Source organism: Anopheles gambiae, chromosome 3, assembly GCF_943734735.2.
Source record: "Anopheles gambiae chromosome 3, idAnoGambNW_F1_1, whole genome shotgun sequence".
NCBI classification, from domain to species: Eukaryota; Metazoa; Arthropoda; class Insecta; order Diptera; family Culicidae; genus Anopheles; species Anopheles gambiae.
The window spans coordinates 18,402,768-18,426,123 of record NC_064602.1 but is presented as its reverse complement, the minus strand read 5'-3'; the positions used below and the strand labels follow the sequence as shown (position 1 = coordinate 18,426,123).

At 43.0% G+C, this 23,356-nt stretch overlaps 1 protein-coding gene across 13 annotated transcripts in view; it reads right to left on the bottom strand.

Moving 5' to 3' along the window:
* LOC5668367 (uncharacterized protein DDB_G0283357) overlaps positions 1-22,559 on the bottom strand; it is a 135,089-nt gene extending 112,530 nt beyond the window's left edge. For 8 of the 13 annotated variants that reach the window (XR_009766473.1, XM_061660968.1, XM_061660970.1 and 5 more), the window contains exon 1: positions 21,689-22,558. The gene's annotated coding sequence lies outside the window, so the exon portion shown is untranslated. Of the gene's footprint in view, positions 1-21,688 lie in introns of all 13 variants that reach the window. The other 5 variants (XM_061660958.1, XM_061660959.1, XM_061660960.1 and 2 more) reach the window with 1 other exon arrangement.
* Between the last annotated feature and the right edge of the window lie 797 nt (positions 22,560-23,356).

Below are 23,356 nucleotides of genomic sequence, written 5' to 3'. Positions count from 1 at the left end.
TTCTGCGGGAAAAGGCACAGAAAAAAAGGTCTTAAATCGAGCGGGAATAGATTTCAAAAGCACGGAAAATCATTCAGAGCAAGCCGAGGTAGGAAAAGAAAATTCAAATCGCTTTTGCTACACAGATGAAATGTAAGAAATTGAAATGGATGAGAGAAAACCAATCCGACTGTGTCGATTTTAGTTAAAAAAAAACACACAAATTCCAATCATTTCCGTGATTTTTCGCAACCCGAACGTCATGTTTCCCGCTTAGACGCTCCGTCATGCCGTCGCTCACCTTTTTCGAGTTGATTTTCCACTCGCTGGAATGTCGGAATGGCCGCAGGAAAAACGTACGATGCTCGGGGAAGATAAATCGGGCTGCACCGTCTTCTCCGTGCACCATTCCGGGTGGGGAGGGTCGTGTTGTAATGAAATATTGGTTTAAAGTTTCGCCTAAGCTCTCCTCGTGTGCCATTTCCACCTCCAACAAACACTGGCCGAAAAGCGCGCCCAACCTCGGCGTGGAGCGGATATTCATAACCAAGTAGTAGTTATGCAAAAACCAAATTTCGCCAGTGCAAAGAGCTTTTCTTCGGGCACGGGTTTTCCTCGTTTTCACGGGTGAGAGGGGGGATTGTTGTTTGCGATACCAGCTTACCTTGCCTGCCACACTTCTGGTGCTTTACGTTTTTGGGACGTCGATGCCGATGAACCTCCTGATTCGCTCAATCTTTTGCCCAATTCGTGGAAGGAGGAACGAAAACACAAAGCAAACAACCGTCAATGATTATTAGCTGCCTGATGCACTGTTGCATCGTGCAGTTGACCTTTCCGTGCTACACAGTGCGCCCATCGAGGATTGTTTTTGGGAGGAACAAGCTGTTGTTGGAGGTTATTAAATTAAAGCGTTTCGGGCGTCGTTTGTTTGCCAGCTCTCCGGTATGCGGCCGGGAATAGAAACTTAATCCTGTTAGATGCAGGAAAAAGTGCCGCATTGTACGTCAAGTGCAAGAATGCAGAAAGCGTCTTACGCGGTGGGAGAGTGCTTGCGAACTTGAGCGAAGTACACTAGAAGGGTCAAATCGATCTAGGGTAAGGTGTACGGTTTGGTTGGCAAGGTTGCGCTTTCATAATTCGATGAGCGAATCAAGCATGTCTTTTTTTATCATGTAAGGGTTTTGTTGAATTATTATTATTATTATTATTATGAATTAAAAATCATTGAATACTTTTATGTTAAAAGCAAAAATCACTTGAACATTTCATTCGTATTTAATGCGCTTTACAGGGTTTTCCAAGTCACTTTCAAATGTAAACATTGTTATTCACCACGTTATCTACATCAATCGGATATTTCATTTCCATCAATATAATTTTAAATTTTTCAGCATGATTCTCAACACGCCTCAAGCTGGATTGAGTTTGACAGTTCTTTGTTATGTGTTGAAAATCATGTGTAAGAACTGAAATTTTGTTTTGAAGCAAATACACCATTTGACAGCTGTTGAAGAACATCTTGGATGTGGTGAATAGTTATGTGCACATTCGAAAGTGACTTGAAAATCCCTGTAAGGTTAGATACATGAAGTGAATGGTTCATGAAGTGAATAACACTGTTTACATTTGAAACTGACTTAGAAAACCCTGTAATAGTAATAAATAATAATAATAATAAACTATAAAACAAACAAACAAGTCAAAGTCAGAAGACATATGTGACATATGGAGAGATGTTAACCTCTGCAATTTGCAATGTTCTTACTCAAACTTAAAGCATAAAAAGTATGACGACTTTATATATTATTTTTTAAGGGAAATAAATAAATATTTTCGCTTGTACCCAATTTTTTATTTGATTGGACCTGATGCACATAGTGAAAATGTATCCTATTTTGTGCAGTAAAACGTATTGATCAATTTATATTTAACATTTGTGAGCAACAATCGATATTGGTTTTAAACAAAAATAATTTAAAATATTATAATTATGTAAAAAGCATATATTCAAATGCTTGATAAGGTCATTTGCAGGAACGTAAAACAAGGAAATGAAGAATACAGGGTTTTTTTAATGCATTTTCGAGTGTTCAAATCATTATTCACAACCTTGAAAATGGTTAACAACGGCTATCAAATGGTGTATTTTCATCACAATAAAATATCAGTTCTTACACATGATTTTCAACACACTGCAAATGACTGTCAAACTGATTCCTGCTCATGTGCATGTGCAAAATCATGTGGAAGAAATGAAACATTATTGTGCTGCAGAAACCACATTTGACAGCTGTTGAAAAACATCTTGGAGGTGGAGACAAATTGTTGAAGACTATGGAAATTGACTCGGAAAAACTTAACTTAAAACTTATACTGAAAAATTGGCATATTTAATTGTCTGTGCTACTCAGATAAATGAAGCATGTGCTTTTTCTGGTTCTTCAAAATCATTTACAATATGCTTTATTTTGTTATCCTTTCAATGTAGAAAATGATGTATAAAATTAAACGATAATATTTTATATTATTTCACTTGAAATTAATAGCAAAATATTTGATTTATACCATGCACTTTACTCATCTGATTGATCATTGAAACGATCAGACTGGCTAATCACAAGTAATGCTGTTTTATTTATTTTGTTTCGATGCAGTAAATAACGCCACTTTGCTTATGGAAACCGTTCAATCAGAAACACAGCAACAACAAAAAACATCAAATTCCACCAATAAATATGCAAATATTATACAACAAATTTGCATGCAGCACAGCAAATCGAACAAATCCATTTATCCGTCAATCATTGCTTGCTTTCTCACTGCGCGCCCGGCTGCAATAAATGATCCGCAGCAATAGTGCCAAAACAAATTTTACATCAATTCACCATTACACTCATTATAACCCATTACAGCCTCAAACGGTACGGGTGTCTCCTAACAACCCCCATTTCTCTCCTCTCATTTGTCGAGACAGCTTAACGATATTTGCATTCAAACGCGGTGGGGGTGGGTTGCACGCAAAATTCCACCCGGCAAGCGTGCATATCATGCGCATTGATTAAAGCAGCGCCTGCACACCGTTGCATAATGAACGATTGCTTTCTCCTGCACCAATCAGCCGTGTCCACGAGCCAGTGCGCCCTGCCCAATGTCCAATCCACACAGCCCACATTACACGCCCCGGATGATTTACTGCAGCTCGCGAAAGAAAATAGAAAAAAAACGGAGAACTAGACTCGCTACACAATTGGCTTTGATTTCGTGCGCTCGAATACGGCTGCCATATATCTATGCGTTTTCCCGTTTTGTTTTTTGCATGCGGAAACACGTTTATCTCTTGGGGGTTGAAGCGTAGTGGCCGGGCTTTACGACACCGTCCGTCACCGGGCGTCGTAAGCGATCGTTACGATTGTGTGCGGTGCTGTGATAACGAACGGTATGGGCCGCCCTTTCATGCTTCCCTATGGCCAAGCGACACGTAAAAGCTGCTGTCGTGTAGTGTTTTATCTTGTCCATGCAATCTGTAGCCCCAAATCGGCTAAAAACATCGCGACGGTTATGGTGATTTTGTGTGGTTTTTTTTTTCTCTTCATTGTGGCATGACTCAATAAAAGCATAAAAACATAAAGCCACGATGCAAAATTGAGCCGTACTTCCGAGAATTGTGCCACAAATACTGGTCGGTATTTGGCAATTAATTACAAAGCCCACATTAATGGCATAGTTTTAGCGCCGTGCACCGCAGTAGATTGGGAGGTAAAGCGAAAATTAGTTTCCCAAAACAAAACCCACTGTTGGCGTGCCGGCATGGAACGGCACTAACGCGACTGTTTGTGTAAAAAAAAATATCCACAAGCAAAGAAACAAACACCTTCGACGCTTAAAGGAGTACAGAGGGGAGCTTCAGTTTGGTATGTGTTTTGTTTGTTGCAAAAAAGCCCCAGTGACTATGCATTTGTTTTGTATCCAGCTGCCTATTTTTTGTTCCGTTTGACAGTCTGCGCGCGGTTTGATGGTTTTTCTTCCCGCGTTCACACCGGGGCAGTACCATCACCGGGAGCACTGGCTGAGGTTCCCACAAGAAAAGAACCTAACCTTGTTCTCCATTATGGCAAGATGGTGTCAGTGTGTGTGTGTTTTTTTGAGGCTTGTGAAAGTGTAGCATTTAGGGATGCTGGTTGACAAAAAGCGACCATACTTCATGCCGAAAAAAACCGGAGTAGCAACAATCAACCATCCTTTAATCAAAGAAAAGATCAGCATTTTCTTATGGTTGCACATGGCTTTTTTGCTCCAACGTAGAGCATTGCAACGCTGTCAATTTGACTGACAAGAGGTTTAATTAAAATTGATTTTCAGCCGCATGACGGCGTGTGAAATAAATCGATTCGTGTAATACTATTAAAAATGAATGTAGTAATTAACTGATTGAGTGTCATATTTCGCGATTATATTTGCAAACCTTTGGCAATAAATTAAACGCCAATAAAAGACTTAAATTTATTTTATTTTTTCCACACACAAAATAACATAATAGCGATGAGCATATCATAAAAATAATTTAAACATTATTCCAATAATTGAGTAGCAGCAAACGGTCAATAAGTTCAACAACGATTAGCTATATGTTGTGCTTCATAAGAAATATTTATCCGTCCTTTACGAAAATTGTTACAATTGCTTAGTATTTTTTTATATTTTTTACATACATTAATATTAATATTGTTTACTAAATATTGTTAAGTAATATTGTTGTTAATATTGTTTACTAAATTTAGTTACATGTCACACATTAGTAATCATTTTGGTATAAAAGAAAGGCCTAACCTTCTATGAGGCAAACAATTTAGCCTAAAGCATGTTATATCCTTAGCAAAATTATAAAATTCTTCTTCTTAAAATTATGTTTTTTCCATTTTGTTAAAAAAACAAAAATATTCAAGGTTAGGTTAAAATGATGGGAGCTCTATAAATATGATTGAATTTTAAAACATCAGCAAATACATTGAACGTTCAAATTTAGCTTTTTTTATATTGAGACTTGAACTCAGGTCGATTGTGCATTATATGTAGGACGTTGACATTGACGCTACTGAAGCAATTCATATCGGACACGTTAAATTTTAATCAGATTGATAGCTGCTCCATTTTAACCCATTCACAGTATCAGATATTCATTACAGTAATGTTTTCATAACAATACAAGTTTTCACAAATAATTACATCCATTAACGACCTACTTAAACAGTTCATGCATACAAAGGGTCCATATCAATAATAATTGCATTTCCATTGTAATACTCAAATCCTTTTTTCTAATTAACATTCCAACATCAAATGTACTCATGCATTGCACACGAGCAAACAAATCTGCGGCAACACCATTGGCCATTGGCCCTTTTGGTACGTTTGCTTGATCACCACAAACTAACTCTAGTAAGAAACAAAACACCCAATACTTCCCCACCCCCCCGAATTTGATACTCAACCCATAAATTAACGACATATGAAAATGCTTCATTATTTATTGCCTTGCACCGAACGAGCGTGTGCAGTTTTATGATTTCTTCACGCCAATGCTGTGTTCCTTCCGCTTCGTTCCGCAGCCGAAACGAAAAATTTGCATTTCCACTGTGTGCAAGCGCATTCTTGCTGCAAGAAATAAAACACGGTCCAGTCCAAGCCGCACCAACCGCAAGCCAGACGGCCGCGCTTAAAGGCGGCGCAATCGAACCGATTGCACTCGTGATCGACATGCCATTAGACAGTGCGCGCGCCCGCCTTTAAGACCGCAGACGAAACGCAACACTGGCACAACCGAGTCACACGTTTGTCTAGCGATCCCTCCCTTCAGCCCTGCCCACCCTCCGGTCGATCGATTTTGCTCGCCTTACCTCCCGCCGATGGTAAATGTATCGATGAGAAACAGCAGGCGTTTTTTTCTTCGCGTTTGATTCACATCAAAATTTGTGAATGTGAAATTAAAAACCGATACAAACAGCACACAATTCAATACTCACACTCCACTACCACCTACCCCTGCACACACGCACACACACACCTTCATTCCATTCCGGTGGGCTTTACTTTCACTCGATCTCGATCGCGCGCCGCGATCGGGGAGGGAAACCATTTTTGGACGCTCTTTTCTGGGGCTTCCCCTTGAGGTGGCTGTGTTGATGGTGAACCCTTTTATAAGCAACGCCTCCACAACATTTCTCGAATTCACAACATCCCAGCAGCAGCAGCAGAAATTTAAAAACTTCATCGCGAACCCTTTTCGCTGCGCTGCTGTGATCAAAATTTCTTTTCCATGTTTTCTTGTCATGTTTCTGTTTTCATTGCTCGATCTTCATCCAACTGTGTGAGTGTGTGTTTCGCCAAATGCGTTTTCCCACCGCCGGCGTTTTTCACTCCTCGGAGGGTCCCCAAACAATACAATTGCTCATTGCTCGTTTGCGTACACCTATATTTTCACCCTCGCAGCAGTATGGAAAGCGAACACGTCCCTGGCTGTCTCCATAATCAGATGACAGCCGATCGAACTGCGGAGGTGCGTTGGGTGTCGCACAGTTAAAGTGGGAAGTGGAAGAAGTCAAAGGTTGAAAGGCACATTCGAGGCACCACTCTGATTAGGTAACAATCGGTCCAAAAGAACTGCCCGACGGGTGTAATGGTAGTGATTTCCACCTTTTTGCGCTTTTTGTTTCCCACCACACCATACCGGATTCGTTCCGGTCGAGCTTGTGTCCATTAAACGCACCCCCATCCCTTGCCATAGGGCCCCAGAGAGGAGGGACGGAGGAGGAGGGCTGAGAAAAATAAACACAAAAAGGCACTCCTTCGCCAGCAAAGACACACACACAGTGATTATAGCGGGCCGGTCAAAAAGCAAACAAAAATATAGTCATTATTTTCCAACACGGCGGAGTGGCAGTTTTTGTGAAAAAAACGAGCATAAGTTTCTTATCAAAGGTTGGTGGCTTGTGGAGACGTTTTGTGTTTTTCCTTCTTTTGTTGATGGTTCAACCTTTGCTTTGCACACTTTAGAGATAACAATCACGGATCATAAGTTTCAAGGTGGCTCAACTGTTTCGTTCCATTGCATGCTTGCTCCAAAAGCTCGCTGGTAAGCTTTCGAGAAAGATTTAAATGCAATAATCATACGAACCCCGCAGCCGCGAGGTGTCAAGCAAAAATGAGAAATTATATTCACCATTCCATTGCCGGGCGAGTGTTTTGTGCAGAAACATTCCATTCATGTCACGCATTTCTACATTCGTGAGCATTTGTTTAAAAAAAAGCTGAATCACATTCTCTTCGGTCAACCGCTGGCTTCACTCCCCCAACACCGGGCAAATGATGTCATAGCATGCACCCCGAAAAGCCTCTCCCACGGAGCGACACCAACAGCCCGACGGCGGTGGTGGATCTGGCGCGAAAGTTTAGCTGCAATCTTTTGCAGCCAATGGCTCTCGTCGAATCGTTTTGCACATGCACATCACACCCGTCTATGCGGTTGAGGACTGCAAAAAAAACGGGCACATTAAAAAGTGCAGCCCTCTTCTTGCATCCTCCTTCCATCTTCCCAGCTCAAACAAGCATTTGGCATGTTTACGGCGAAACACCTCCTACACGGTACGACGCGTCATGTAGTGCGCGCGGGCGGGCGAGAGATGGCAAATTTCTCACTTTCGCAACTCTGATTGCAACAAGCATATTACTTCCCGCGTGCTTCGTGGCCTTTTCCCACTGTCCGCGCTGTGCTGTGTTGGTCATTTTGCTTTCGATGTTTGGCACCCTTTCAACATGGTTGAGGTGGATGGCGTCGAAAATATGCAAACAGTTGCTGGTGGTGGTTCTCTCACTCTCAAGCTCACGGGGGTGGAACCGGACACGTTTTCATTCCACGAAAGTTGTGGGGGGGAGGAGGGGGAAGGTGGAATTAGCCTACATCACGCCAATCTTAAGCCGTTCTGCGGAGATTGTTCTGAGCCACGCAAATCGAGGCATGGCCCTTAGCCTTTCGTCTAACGAATCTTGATCACGAATGAGCATAAGCTTAAAATTGTGAAATAATTTCCATTTTCTCTGTCTATGTCTCTCTCTCTCTCTCTCTCTCTCTCTCTCTCTCTCTCTCTCTCTTCCTCTCTCACTGTTTTATTAGCATTCTAATTTACAGATAGAAATCAATTGTAAAAGCAACACGCTACAATCGCTACACAATAGAAAAAGGCCGCAATGCAAATCAACCTTTAACTGTCCTCTTAACGTCAACGGGTTTGTCTACTGGACACGAACAAAAAAAAAACCTAGTCAGCTTCAGCCCCTCATTCCAAATGTGAAACTCACAGCCACGTATCCATAAGACAGCAACATAAAAAAAGCAAGTCTCAATCGCGCTAAATGACTCAATCGATCGTAACTCAATCGCTTTGAAATTGAACCTCCACCAGCCAGCCTAGTCACTAAGACACTGAGACAGCTTTCAAGCGTGTCATTACACCCCACATTTGCCTTCACACACACACACGCGAGCCGGGTTTTCGGGGCTTTTCGTCCCGCTTTTCTTATGCGAGCGATTTGGGCAGCGGTTTAAACCGGATTCGATTCGGCACGGGGGTGAGAGGAAATTGCAACGAAAAACAATCACCCACTTCACCTTCTACTACGAAAAATTCGATTCCATTTCATTTAATCGTAGCCCCGATCGCTTGCATCAGACCGGATGCATATTTGTTCGCACAGCAATGGCGCACCAACTGACGAATCTAAGGGTTCGTCGCTTGCAGCGCACGGCAGTTCTTTGTACCATTTCTCGGCAGTTTGTTCTCGCTGAGATGGTAGTGCACTTTGTTGTTTCACTCAGCGTCTTGCGACATTCATCGCCTGTGTGTCCGCGGTATGTCCTTGTGGCAATCATAAATAATGATTAATTGAACAGCTTTGCAGCAGCGAATGTATAAATAACTGACCGATCGGCACCTGTGTTTGAGTAAGTAGACTGGGAACGGATGAGGGAGTTGAGCGTTTTGTCGCGAAAACAACAAACACCCGGCAATGAAGGCATACCTTATTACCGATCTTCTGACGATGAATTGCGCCGTAAAGATGTGCTCTTGAGCAGACGGTCCGCGCGTAGGCGTTGGAAGACTATTTTCTAGAAACAATAGCATCTTAACTAAACTTGTGTTAATTTAATGCGGTTTACAAATGTTCTTAAACACTCAGGGTGCGCTTTTTACGACGAGTTCAATTCATTGACCATGCCTTAATCGCAACAGCACCAACAGGCTGTTATATTTCACACTTTGTGACAATATCTCACCGACTGGTTGTTGACAAAAAGCTTAAAAGTGTCATTGCCAAAACAGACTCCATGGTGCGTCATGCTCACACACACTACCTAATTGCATTTAGCACCAACAGAAGAAATCACTTCTTCAAGATCATTCCCACAGTCTTGGCCCGAGCGTTGTCTTCAATGAGTTCGGTTGACTCTCTTTCTTGCTTTGTCCGTCACTTCATTTCGACTTAATCGCCAGCTAACGGTTAGTCGATGTACAACTGAGCCGGTGTGAGCAGACCGTGTTTTATGTTCCTTCCCGGAATATTCAGCTCCACGCTGGGATTGGCATAACCTAGTTGATGGAGTGATTGCCAGTGACCTTTACTGTTGCCAAATGATCTTCCGTCATTTTTGCAATGCATTCACGTTGTAGACCTCCTGATGACCAAGCCCAACAGCATGGGATGAGAGCGTTCTGAGAGCGCATTGAATACCATCATAAAAATGAATTCAAGAACTTAAAATCAGTCACAAAGAACCATAAAACTAAGAACCTTACGTAATAATATCGTATGTCAAGGATCAGTTTTTTAACTAGAAAATTATTCATAATTGGGACATTATCCATTTAAGACAAACATTTGAAGCATAGCCATAGAGATTTTATCAACAATTATTTCCTTTGAAAGTAGGTAATATCTGTATTTGAACAACCGTCAATGAAGATTCGATCGTATGAGTCAGCTGGCGAATACGTGCCACGAATGAAGTCCGGTATAGATCAAGGCTTTGAACAAGCACTACACGCTGTCCTCTCCCCATCACACTAGACTAATGACGGTGATCAAGCTGTACAACACACCGGCATTAGCAACATATGCCGCCTAAACAAGTTCGAAAAAAATATCCGACAAACTTGTTCTAGCAGCTCGTGGTTAACCGTTGTTCAGACAACGCCTAGTGCAAGTCTCTTGCCGGAGGTTAGGCCTATTGTCGGTACGCATATTGTCGCGTTCGAACGTACCAACGATTGATCGACTTAATGGTGGTGTTTGTGACGATCACGTCATCTCGAGTCGGTGTTGAACGGTATGATTCAAGGTGGATGACGGTATTTTCGCGATAATCTTTGAAAGTGTGAGAGCAAGCAAGGTAGAATATAGACTCCGCCACGGGAACTACCGTACGCACCTGTTAGATGAGCAAAACAGCTGCGATCGATTGGATCGTGGCATGATGAAGGGATTTCAAATGAGATAAACTTCCTATTGCTTTCAAGATGCAGTGGCTAGATTTTAAAAGCAAACTGTTAACCTAATTTATCTGCTTTTATAGCCGTTTGGGAATAGATGTAAGATAGAATATCTTTGCAGGGTCATCTTCATTAGCTGTTTTGTGATGAGATCTGATAAATACAGCCATTCTAAAGAATAAGGAAATCATTACCTTCTTCAGTAAAATTAATGAAACTATTAAAAACAAAACAACGTCAGATTATTTTCTGAGAAAAAGTCATACAACTGGAACGAATCTATGCTCTATGCCAGCAAGAAACTACAGTCCACCAACCACACCTAGGAAATTGCGATAAAACGGAACCACTTCGGAACGATCAGGAAAAGAATAAGAAGCAAGCCCAGTGACCTAAGAAAATAAACGACACCCAAACTCCGTCCGGCAGCACTGTTGAGTGCTCGAAATTTTTGCACCACAAATTCACAAGTCCGCTCACGCAAACGCCCCTGGTTGGCCCCATTGCCATGTCGCATTGCCATTCGCAGCTCCCGCCGGAGACCGGGATGACCGGGTGTAACAACTTTCGCGTCCCGTTCGCTAGCAGGTCCGTTGCTTTTCGAAACTGGACCCCGGGTTCGGGACGCGTGAGTTAGTTTGGCAAGTCACCGAACGAACCAACCGGTCAATTAGGCACCATATTTATGTGGCTCTTCGCATCCAGACTAGCCCAGCTAGCGCTGACTGTGGGGGGTTTTTCTTTCCTTCCTCGCACGCAACACTTTGTCCCGCGGGTTTGGTACTCAACGAAGCATTTCCACCGATACGACGACACAAAGCAAAGGCACGAACGAACCGGCAAAACTTAATATAGCGTTAGCTTTAATGACAAATAGTTTTAGCACGATGATGTCGAGACCCTGGCGCATAGACCTCGCTGAACTCTACCGGTCCGTTTGGGGGTTTGGAGCAAAGAACTCGTTAGTATCCCGCTTACTTTGACCGGTTTTACGGCGAATGTGGATATCTGTGTGGGGTGGTGGCTCCGAAGGTATTTAAACCGCGGTCGAAAGCGGTACACACCTCGACGTATCACGTTTTGCTATCTCCCGCGTGGCGTCTACATGCCTTCGTTGTTTTGTTTGGAAGTAGGGGAGACATATCCGAACCCACAAAAAAAAAACAACGACTCCAATGCTTGGTTTGAGTTTATAGGACACTGAAGCACAGACACAGAAAATGAAGATAACATGAAATCTCCTATACCCAGGGTTTTAAGGGAAACCGGAAGATATGGTCTGGAAGACATACCTTCGGTGTTTGCTTTTTTGTTTATTACCTCCGCCGAAGAAAGAAACGAAAAATCTCGACGGCTTTGAGTTTTGAATTTTTGAAGAGTCATCCACGACACAAAAGGGTAAGCAAGCATCGTTTCGATGCCGGCGTTGGAATTGATCGAAACTAACGCTTTATGGTCCACCCAGAAAGAAGGTTGATTGATCAGCACTGCTGCTATTGGAAACTAAGAGTGTGATGAGATGTGAAAGCAGAAAGTACAACGTATTGGGATTGATCCCGATGCTTCCACCTCTTCTGCCACACCCGGGCAGCCTCAACAGTGCGCCCACACCTAAACGGGGCTTCAAATAAGGTCGCGCAGACCCAATCTAACCGCCCTGGCATAGGATCAGCAGCTTCGTAGCGGTCGAATCGCCGAAAAACCTGTTTCACATTCTCAGCTCTGCCATACCATAGCAAACACTGTTGCAGTTTCATTTCTACCAATTCCTACCAAAACCCAGCACAGTGCTGCGGTTCGATTGGTGAAAGGAGGCATAAGGAGGTCGTGCCCGCTGCTAAAGGGTAATTCCTCTCGTTACTATTCCGTTTTGTTTTGGTTTTTTTTTCTTCTCCCGTTTCCATCTTCCAGCTCTCGCACATCGGAATCAATAACACGGGCTAATTGCGGCCATTAGGGCAGTGCACACATTGCTCGGCTGTGAGTGTACGTCAGAAAGGTGCAGTTGTTACTACGAAAAACTTGCGCGTTGAATCGGGTTTTAAGTGCGAGTTGTTTGAGGTGGAACTAGTGCCGGAGCGCTTTGGCACGCAGCGAGAACAGGACTGGAGCGTTCCAAGGGCAAAGTAGTCCAGATGCATGAACAAGACAGGTTGGACAGCGTAACAAGGATTGAGGATTTAATTTCTAAAATTGCTCGCCTCTCCCCAGGTGGGTGACATTGGAGTGGGGCTTATTTTGTTGGCCATTATGTTTTCAAAACTGTTCAAGAATAATTATGAATAGCTTTCGCGTAGGGAAGAGTTGCAAAGGAAGAGTTCTTTGGAGTTTATTGGAAGTTAATTACAGAGCTAAAAGAATGGTACAAAAAGGTATACAATATCGAAATAGATCATTTTGAAGAACATTTTAAGATCCTTAAGAAGTTGGTCGTTGTAGGCCTTAAGAAGATTTCTGTTCTCAATAAGCGAACAGATAACTAGCTTTTACTGATTTATTAGGAATGACGGATTGGAACCAATTTTATTGAATATGGTAATGCTTAACAACATGTATGATGGAACTCTTTCACATGCTCTTTCAAAGATCTAAACTTGCTCCGAGTTTTACTTATTTGATGTGCCAGTTCAGATACCGAACTACATTTCAAAAAGGCACTTCTTCGACAAATATTAATATATGGTCATTGGTGGACTTAAATTCTCCTATTGTATTGCCTGAACCCTTCCCGTAACTTCCAGCGAGCTGCAGATGTCTTTGGATGTAAGAGCAATTAGATATAAGATGCATCACACGAAGACTACTATCCAGTCATATAATAATATTGATAATTTAGTTCCTCATATGAGACATACGTATGAAATTGACCTTAATGATGACTTTGACCTTAATAGTATCTCGCAAAATCCTGACAGCAATTCCTTAGATTACGCTTGTAACATCCACTTCAATTCTGTGTTCAAGCCTGTCAGAGGTATTACATGTTGATTTGTCTAGTTTTTTACAGCAAATGAGAACCTTCAAAAATTAAAGGCACATTATTGGAAAGACATTAGAGAACTCAACCTGGACGGATTTATTTGCATGCTACTGTAAGAAAATGGATTTTCTCGGAAAATACTTAACTACCCGAAATCGATAGCCGTCCAAATCTCTATCATTAGCACCTTTTTAAATCATTGTTTGCATTTTAAATCCAACTTCATTCATTCAAAGAATACTTTCATTACTCCGTACTTTCGCTTCCCGGTATCCCATTACACCGAGAGTTAATCCGCCCGAAACCAAGCGCCACTGTGTGTGCGTTACACCGACTGCAAATAAGCTCGCCGAGTGTTTGCGGGATTACGTTCCGATTACGCGCAGCACCCTTCAAAGGCTGACCCCAATTCAGATCGTTAATCAAACGAACACGGGAAAACAGTTTTCCATTTCGCCCGCAGCGCCCAACAACGCCTTTCGCGGGGATTAACGATTCCTTTCCAGCGCCACTTACACTTTCCATGCGCATTTCCCAAACGAAGACGAAGAAAACTCCCTCCTTTCCTGTTGTGAGGTGATTTCAAGAAAATGAACGATATGCAATTGTTGCATTTTGGCTGATTTGCTGACGATCGTTCGGCAGAAACTTCGAGTCTGATCGATCGAATTGAGCGAAGGGCGCGTGTCTGCCTTGGGAGGGCTGTGCTTCATTTCCGTTCCGCAATTGCATAGGCCCGGGCCGCCGGAAACGGCCGTCGAAGAAAACTGGCCAGCTCCCCCCTGTTTACCGTTGGGTTGTTTTCGCGGAACTTTCGATGGGTTTTTTTTTTTTTACCGGAATGGCGGGACTAATCAACAACTGAAACCGAAAACCCATCGGCCACCGTTGGCACCATTGGAGGGAAAGTTTTTTTGTTCCTTGGTGGTTTGTGCTAAAGCCGCTCTATTATTTGAACTTTAGTGCCTGTGCTAGTCTCCCCTCAAAAGCGCTGAAAATGGATGGTGAAGAGTAGCAACGTTTCGTTGCTTTCGTGTGGTGCTATTCGTTTCCTAATTTTCTTTCCCTCTACGCTGAGCCCGATATCAAAAAGCCTTCTTCAATCGTCAAGCGAAATTAAATTGCAATCGCAAATACACACGCATACACACATGTGCATACAATGATACAGGTGAAATGATATTGGGTTCCCAATCGCACCGCCGACATCTGCCACGGTCACGATGATCGCAGTGCAGAAAAGGAGAAGAAAAAAAAACAGGAGAAGAAGGAAAGGAAGAGACAACGAAAGACCTACAATTTGCCTTCTCCCAGGGCGCAAAACATAATGTGGTGAAAATGAGATGGGAAGGGATGAACATGAATCGAGTAAAAATTAAAAAAAAAAAATGCCGGGCATAAAAGAAGTATCGCTCTCACACACACAGCGACAACACAGTTCCCAAAACGATGCTCGACCTGCTCGCAGCAACACCTTGGAGCGTCCCTCTGGTAAGATTGCGCGAAACGAACGAAATGAAGGAAAAGCGACGTGCGATGAAAATCGCTCGCAACACAGACCAACACACCGACACACTGTCATTGTGCTAGCTTTCCTTTCCACCACACACACACAGCAACATCTTTTTGGCCACACCGTTGGTATATCGCGCAGAAAACGACGAACCCGCGAAATGTGTGCCACCGCGGTATGGATATGAGGTGGAAGATGCCCCTGCAGAAGATCTTCTTTGATCGATCGCAGCACGATCGTTGTTATAGTAAGTGGAGGCTGGGGAAGGACGATGGAATGCAGTCGTGTGAGAGCTGGGCTGCACTCGCAGAGCCTACGCTATTGTTTAAAGTAGATTAAACCCATCTGATCTGCATTGCCTCGCGCTGGCAAAGGTGAAAAGCTCCCATTGTGACGAATTTGCATAAATCTGTCCCGCGGCTGTGCCCTCCGGCCACCTGTACCGCTTGTCACGCTTGGGTAGCGAATGAACTGTTTGTACACTTTTGTCTCAGCACTCTGCCAGCTAGTGCTGCTGCATCTAACCCAGCCACGACAGGTGAATGCAGCATTCAGCGTTCTTCTAGCTTCCATCAGCTCTTATTTTTCACCCGCCACCGGGATGTTTCATGTCAGCTTTGGGTCCCATGTTTTTAAATGTCAACGACCATTTTCACCGTTTTGCATTTGGGGGAGAGATTCAGATTTTTCCGTTTATTACAACAAAAGCGGCACAAATTCCACTGGGATCAACAGTTGTGTGAATAATTTGAAAGCTCTAAAGAGCCGTTTAATACAACCGAACGGCGTCTTTTCAGTGGCTTAATGAGATGTTGTTAAGTTAATTGTTGAAATTTCTTCAAATCATTTTGAAAGTATCAATCATTATAACAGCGAAAGCGATAGTAATTAAAAGTAATTTAATTCTGCTCTTCCGAGACAAGCGTTTGATTGTGTTAGGCAATAACATTGCTGTGTGGAAATTTACTTCTGAGAGGCTTATTTAATAATATGCCTCTGAGAACTTCTGAGGTGTATTTAATGTGATAATATTGTAAATGTGAAACCTTGCTTTCTTTTTTTTAAAATTAATATAAAGGTACTACTCAACTCCCTTCACATCTTCATACCTTCGTCGACAATCTCGCAGAATTCTCAGCGAAGTTGCTTTAATTCTTACCCATCCCCCAGTGTCCCATTGCTGATGTCACCGGGCGATTATCAGCCAAGCATCATTCCCACCCCGGGGAGGGCGATTCAGTCCGATACCGGCAATTACACACCGAAACAATTCTAGCGTTTATTCATGCGCTTCACCCTGAAAAGCGTGCTCTCTCGGGGTGTTTGTGTGGCGGGACGCAGCCCGCGAAATCTATGCAGCGACAATGACGCTAATTAAAAGCCAAGCGCGGTGCGTCGTACTTCGGCGCGGTACCGCCAGATCCATTACCTTCGTCAGCTGCACCGGATACTGTGGAAGTGGTCGGATCACTCGGCAATGGAACCTCCTAGTAACGGATCGCCGTAACGCTCCAGATAGTGTAGCGATCGTGACAAGCAAGCGCGCTTCTACGACTCGCCTTAATCGATTGCACAAATGTGCAGAAAGGAGAGCTTGTCAGCAGCGGCGCACTTCATTGTTGGCATTTTTATTGGATGAGGTTGTTTGTGGCAAGTAGTGGATTATTAAACTCTCATCAGATACATCGGTTGACGAGCAGAATCCATTCGAATGGAATTCTGAGTAGATAGAGGCGTAAAACCCGGATCTTGGTCAAGACTTCTTTAAGAAAGGAAACAAGATCCATGCTCTCATCTTTGAAGTTTTGAATTATTATGAGCGTCTCTTATCTTACTTTCCGATTTAATCAGTTCAACATAAAATTACATGTTTTACAGTTCCTAGTTTTGTTCTGTCAGCTTCCTATTTCACATCTTCTGATGAAGACATCAGCGTGCGTCGAATATCCCAAAATTCTTCAAAATTCAACTATCTTTTCTACTTTATAGAACATTTATGATAGAAAAGTTAGTTATAACAAACACATCACCTCAGTTTATCTTATTTAATACAGTGACCTGCTTAATTGTTCCACCTGCCATCATTCGCTACCAAAATATTGAACCAAAGATGCCCAATAAAACGGTTAGCTCTGCGTCTTATCCAACTTGAATCCTACCCGCACGTGGCTCCACTCATCTGTCATCGTACTAAAAAATCGGTGAATCGTCTCAAACTATACTCAGACACGTTGTTGCGCAACCCCATTTTAAACCCGCGCCCTCCTAACCGAGTGCGCACGCGAATTAATTCACTTGAACGCCCGCACGCCCGGTTCGCTGGCCAGTGATTTCACTGTGAAACCCAATCTCAACGCCAGCGCTCGGTTCGATTTATCATTCCAACACATTACGCTTTTGGTCAAACGCCATTTGTCGCGTAAACTGATAGCGGGGCGACCCACTCCTACACCATGATCACGCCGAGTGTCAGAAATGGCAAAATGAGGGGAGGTGATCGATATTGGGGTTGATGGTTGATGATGTTGTAAGTTTTACAAGCGGTCAATCAAAGAGTGCAGCTTTGGAGCACCCTCTACGCCCAAGTCGTCTCCCAGATGCACTTGTACCACGGGGATCGATTCGCTCTGGGAATTCATGTCTCCGTCTGATTGGATAAGTTTGTTGACCAAGTTACCTTATTTTGGAAACAAATCGGTACTTATCAATCAACCCGTTTGGCAAAAACGGAAGAACTGCATTCTTCGACCGTAGCGTGATGAAGAGAGCTGCACGTTCTCGTGCAGAGGAATGCACCACCGCACACACACACCACACACATATAGACACAGTGTGGTGGCGATGGGAAGGTACTTGGGTTGCATTTTTCCGGTTTCCTCCCCCCAATTGCAGCACGAAACACAAGCACACTTGCCTTACGGTCATCCGTTTGGCGTTCCTCTGCTTCGCTATGCCTTTTTTACAGCAAATTAGTCCTCAACCCCTCCACTCAACACGGCTTTCCACGGCAGTACGGTACAGCAACCTGTAACAGTGTGTTTGTGCATGCGCGCGGTCGAGCCGTGCACACGTTTGATGATTTAGTGATATTGAAAACAAGAACCAGTTTCTGCAACCACGAGCAGCTACCGCCGATCGATACACCAGCATTTTTGCCCTACCACGTGAAGGTTAACCTCTGCTGCACAAGAACGTGCATCGACAGGGACGACCCCCTTTCGGCGGCCTAGCAACTCTGGGGCACTCCACAAAAACCGAAGCCAAATGCGAATCGATTTTAAGAATGGACCGGCACACATATGCGAGCGGGCACACCAACCGTAACCGAAACTACGCGGTAATATGATTCGCGGGAGTGTCAATGGATGTTAATTAAACGGTAAATAAGGGTGAATTCCAAGCAGCTCGCACCCAACACCCCCCGGGCTGGAACAGCCTTGTTCGTGGTGTCTTGACAAGTGACAGAAAAACACAAAGTGTCGTATCGTGTTTCACGCATCGGCTGAGGGAGTTCCCGAGAAGGTAAACTGATCATTTGCATACCATTGGTCGGCGAGGCTCCAAAACAACCTCTCCAGCGTGTGAGTTCGACCGGACATGGAAGGTGTAAATGATAAGTTATGCTAATAACACGCAGGATTACGATGTAAACAATGTCTACGCCAAAAGTCAAACCCGCCGAAACAAAGGATCAGAGACATGTTGACAACTTTTTTGGTTGGAAAATTACAGCTCTAAGCGTGGAAGATGATAGGGTTAATTTGATTCCGGTATCGATAAATGGCGATAAAACTAATGAAAGGTTAATTCTAACTCATTATGAACGACTAACATCATCAAAACCAAGGAGTTATTGCTAAAAGGTGCACTTTATTATTCCACCGGTTTCAAAAGCGCTATGTCTGGTCATTTCATGCAGGTTAATGATGGTGAGGATTTGATAATGCTACCACATTATGATAAGCATTTCTATTTGTGATAAGACACATTCCAAAACATGTCACATTATCATTTGACGGTGTGTTGTTTTGGTGTGATAGAAATGCCCAAACTATATTCATGGGAGGAGGAGAATTGGGACGTATAAGAGCCTTGGGTTTCGGTTAGGTTCAGATTTGTCTCTAAAATTAAATATTTATGTGTTTAAGTATTATCTTAAGTATCTGTACTTGATTCCAATAATCATGGCAATTGAAATGGTAAACATACCACCTGTATCGAGAATGGTGTTATGCCTTATTTACATATTTATGCTGGAATTATTGTTAAGGTTTATGACAACACACACAATAGTTTTATGTCAGACACGTAAACTTCTAAATACTGCAACGTCTTGAAGTAAGACTTACTTCTTCTCTTTGACACAACAATCGCTGTCGGTAAGAAGTGAAGGCCAGTGTAAAACAATACTAGCTGCTGCGAATGTTATGGCTTAGAGGATCAAGGTTATAAAGCAATTTCTATTTTAAAATAAAGCTATCGAAATTAGCTTCATATTTCGAGGGAACGACCAAAATAAGTTGAGTAAATCTAATTATCAATACTCCAATTAGATTGTGAACTTGTTTCTTGGTTCTTTCAGTTGGTTGGTTTCAAAATCGCTCATGAACTGTAATTACCAAGCGTCAAGGGAACTATTTGATACCTATCAGGTGTTAGTAACATTGTAGAGGTTTTGTACATCGGGGAACAGTATGTACAGTAATTCTAAAATAACATTAGAAGTTTGAAGTTCTCTCATATCTGTTGATAGTTTAAGTATTTTTTGGTGCTCATAGTGTTAGGGTCTTTAAGTTCTTCAAACCAATTATGAGAATACAACCAGGACAATTTAAGAAATATAAGAACTATATCATCCAGTGTAAAAATTGTTGGAATGGATGCATAAGAACATGTAGGTCTGCAATGCCCTTTCTATCATATGTGATTTTTGGAATTTTGACTTATAGAAGCCGACATGTCTCCGATTACTGTTCATTTCATATTTTACCTATTAATGCATTTTTATCCTGCTTAATGTGCTAGGCTACAACTAACATTTCAGATGACATTCTTCCAATTATAAGTAACATAGAACCCTGCTCTAAGCCACATTAAAACGACATTGACAAGATAAAAAAGCCCACACATGCACAAATCGGAACACTGCCGCCGATAAGAGACGGAAAAAGATTAGTGCAACTATCATTAAATATTTCAAGTTACCGAACACACGCTCCAGTACTATCTATCCCATCCATCTCGACACGCCACAATCGCACGCGCGTATGTATGCTTGTATGTGCCCAAGATTCATTTATGGTATTCTATGCGCTACCAAAACCCCGTTACTTACACCACTTTGCCGACTGGCACAAGAATGACGCCCCGACGCCGGTACGAATGCAACAGGTACGTGCGCAACGCGAGTGCAACAGAACGCACAGGTGCTACATATGCATTTAAAGAAATTGGTGCACACACAAACACACACACACACACATACCATCCAGCAAAGAAGGCATGGGACTGTAATGCACCGTTTTATTTTTTGCCCCAAATGTAGATCATCATTTGTACCGTGATCATTCAATGATCATACTTCGCGCACCACGACTGCAGGCTGAGAAGAGATGTTTGTGGAAAAGCTATCACACCCAGCTCAACCTCGAACCATTGATAAAGAGAAGCTCGATCTCGACCCTTTTTATTGGAATGAACGAATGGCAAACCCTGTGTTTCTGCCGACTCTACAGAGCAGCGGAACAGAGGATCGAATGAAAAGGCTTGAACCTGAACAAGAACTCGCCCGGCGTGTGGAACGAAACCTGCTTCACAGCTAGCGACCCCAGCTATAGATCGTTGCTTTTGCAGCATTGAGATCATTCCACACACTGTACCGTGCGGCCAAACACACCGACAAAAAGGAGCCTCCTTCTGGCTGACTCAAGAAACTGGTTCTGTCGAACTGGTCGAAACCATCGGAAAGCATACAAATACACACACATACAGACATTTATGTTAAGGTATGCCAGTGGTGTGTGTGTGCTGGTTGTGCCCTTCCTCAAGCAAACGGACACGGCCTAACGAACCTGTATGACGGGCCTGGCAGCGCATTCTTGAAGGGCCTTCGCATGTCCGCTAATGACCGAAACAATTGACCGCTGTTGCTGCTGCTGCTGCTGGTGCCGGTGGTGTTGGTGAGTGAGTGAGTTTGCGGTGTTGCGTGACGAAGCGGAGGCAAAGGCGGGACAAAGTATTAACAGAAAAAAACGCTTCAAAGTACAACATAAATATTATGTACCCGAGGGAAGGCAATGGACCCCGAAAGAAGCACCAGGAAAAATGCAGAGCAGCCAGCGCTTTGGCGATGCAGAAGAACAGAAGCAGGAAGGCTCGGGGCTATCTTCGTGGGTCGATCTTTGCGTTTTCCTTCCAAATGCCTATTCAACCCCAGCAAAGGGTTCGTTCCCTTTGGTTTTTTTTCTGTGTGTGTGCATCAAGCTCCTCTTAGAAAGACACACCCCCTTGCGAAGAACTGGAGGGTGAACCCCCATGCCAGGAGGAAGAAATCATGTCCTCATGTGAGGTTTGAACGTTTCGTCACAGGTCACCGTCAGGAGGAAGAAGCTTCGGTCGTTGATTTTATGACAGTTTTACGAAGCTTTCCAATTAATACCGGGGCCAACCTACCTGTACAGCGGCAGGAACGGACGATATATTTTACGACGACGTGTTTCGTGTTTTTTTTTGTGTGGGGTTGGTGGAGTTACTGGCCTGGAACCGGGAAACTTGCTGCTGCCGTGTCACAGGAACACACTTGGGAGCTAATTCTAAGCAATCGTTATAATCACAAGCTTCTTTTTTCTCACAAGCTTCTAAGACGCAGTTGCGGGCCACTTCACGCGAACGGCACTTTTTGCACGCAAAAACTATTATTGCACTCCGCAACTTGGTAAGCTGTAGCAGCTCGTGGGCTTTGAGATTAAAATATATTTTTCTCACTATACACTGCGCTTTGCAAACCCGAATTGCCGAACGATGTATGTTCGCCGCACCGTTTGCGCCGACCCTCACTGACCGCACGTGGCCGAACACTTGAAAAAAAATGGCAACCGTGGCAGAGATAAAAATGCACTGTTTGCATCGATCGGTTTTGGTGCACTGTTTGCCACGCGTTAAGCATGTACGGCCTCTCTCTGCGTTGGCGTATCTTAGCGATCTTGGCGTAATTTCTCGTTTGCCGCAAAGCAACACAACCTCCACTTTGCACCTTTTTTTTGAAATTTCAGAGCACCACCGAGTTTGGGGTTGTTTTCGTTTTTCACTCAATTTTTTGTTGTTTAGCACTGTTACCGACTGCTAATGCTGTTTGTTGCATGCAGATTCACCTTTAGTCACTGGACTGGACGCCGCGCAGTACTTCGCTGGCGACCGAAGAAGGGAACAGGAAAAAGAACATACACACTTGCGTTTCACTTGCGCGATGCATTCGCGGCGGACGCGCGTTCCTCGGTCGGTGGTGGTTCGGCGTAAGGTTCGCACACAAATAGGCACCGGTTTCGATTGGTAAACTTGTTGAGCCAGTCCGCAGCGCTACGCAACGGTGACCGTTGTCGGTGTATTGGTGCCGGCGCTGCCACGAAACAGCTCACTATGGGCCGTGGTGAGTGGAGTTGTTAGAAAATAGAAAAAAAATTATTAACCATATAATTCAAAATAACAAAAAAAGACAACAGAGTCTAATTATTCAGCATATTGTCACGTATTACTAATTGAGAAAAAAATAATAAGCAATATAGAAAAATGTGCGGAAAACAATGGCAATTTCTAAAATTGCTATCTCTATTTTTACAGTTCTTTGTTATGTTTGCTACACACTGCAATCCTCAGAAAAATATAAAATTTCAATAAATTTAGAAGATTTTCACCTATATTATACATTTTTATTGCTAGTCTGTATTTGTTTAAAAAAACCTTTTTCAATTTTTTATATTATTTTCAACACTATTTTTAATTTTAATCTTTTTTCATTCTTTTTGTCTTTATTCATAAGTTCACCTATCAACATATAAAACTTATCATAACAATAAAATAATAATAAATTTATGAGTTCATTTACTATTTTTTACTTCTCATTCATTATTCCCGGCAGGTCTCGTGGTACAGTCGTCAACTCAAACGACTTAAGAACATGTCCGTCATGGGTTCAAGTCCCTAATGGACCGAGTTCCCTTATGTAGAACTGATTATCTTGCAATGGTAATAAATTAGTCACTGAAAGCAAAGCCCCATTAGTGGCACAGGCAGGTCTTGACCGACAATGGTTGTTGTGTCAAAGAAGGAGAAGAATTTATTTTT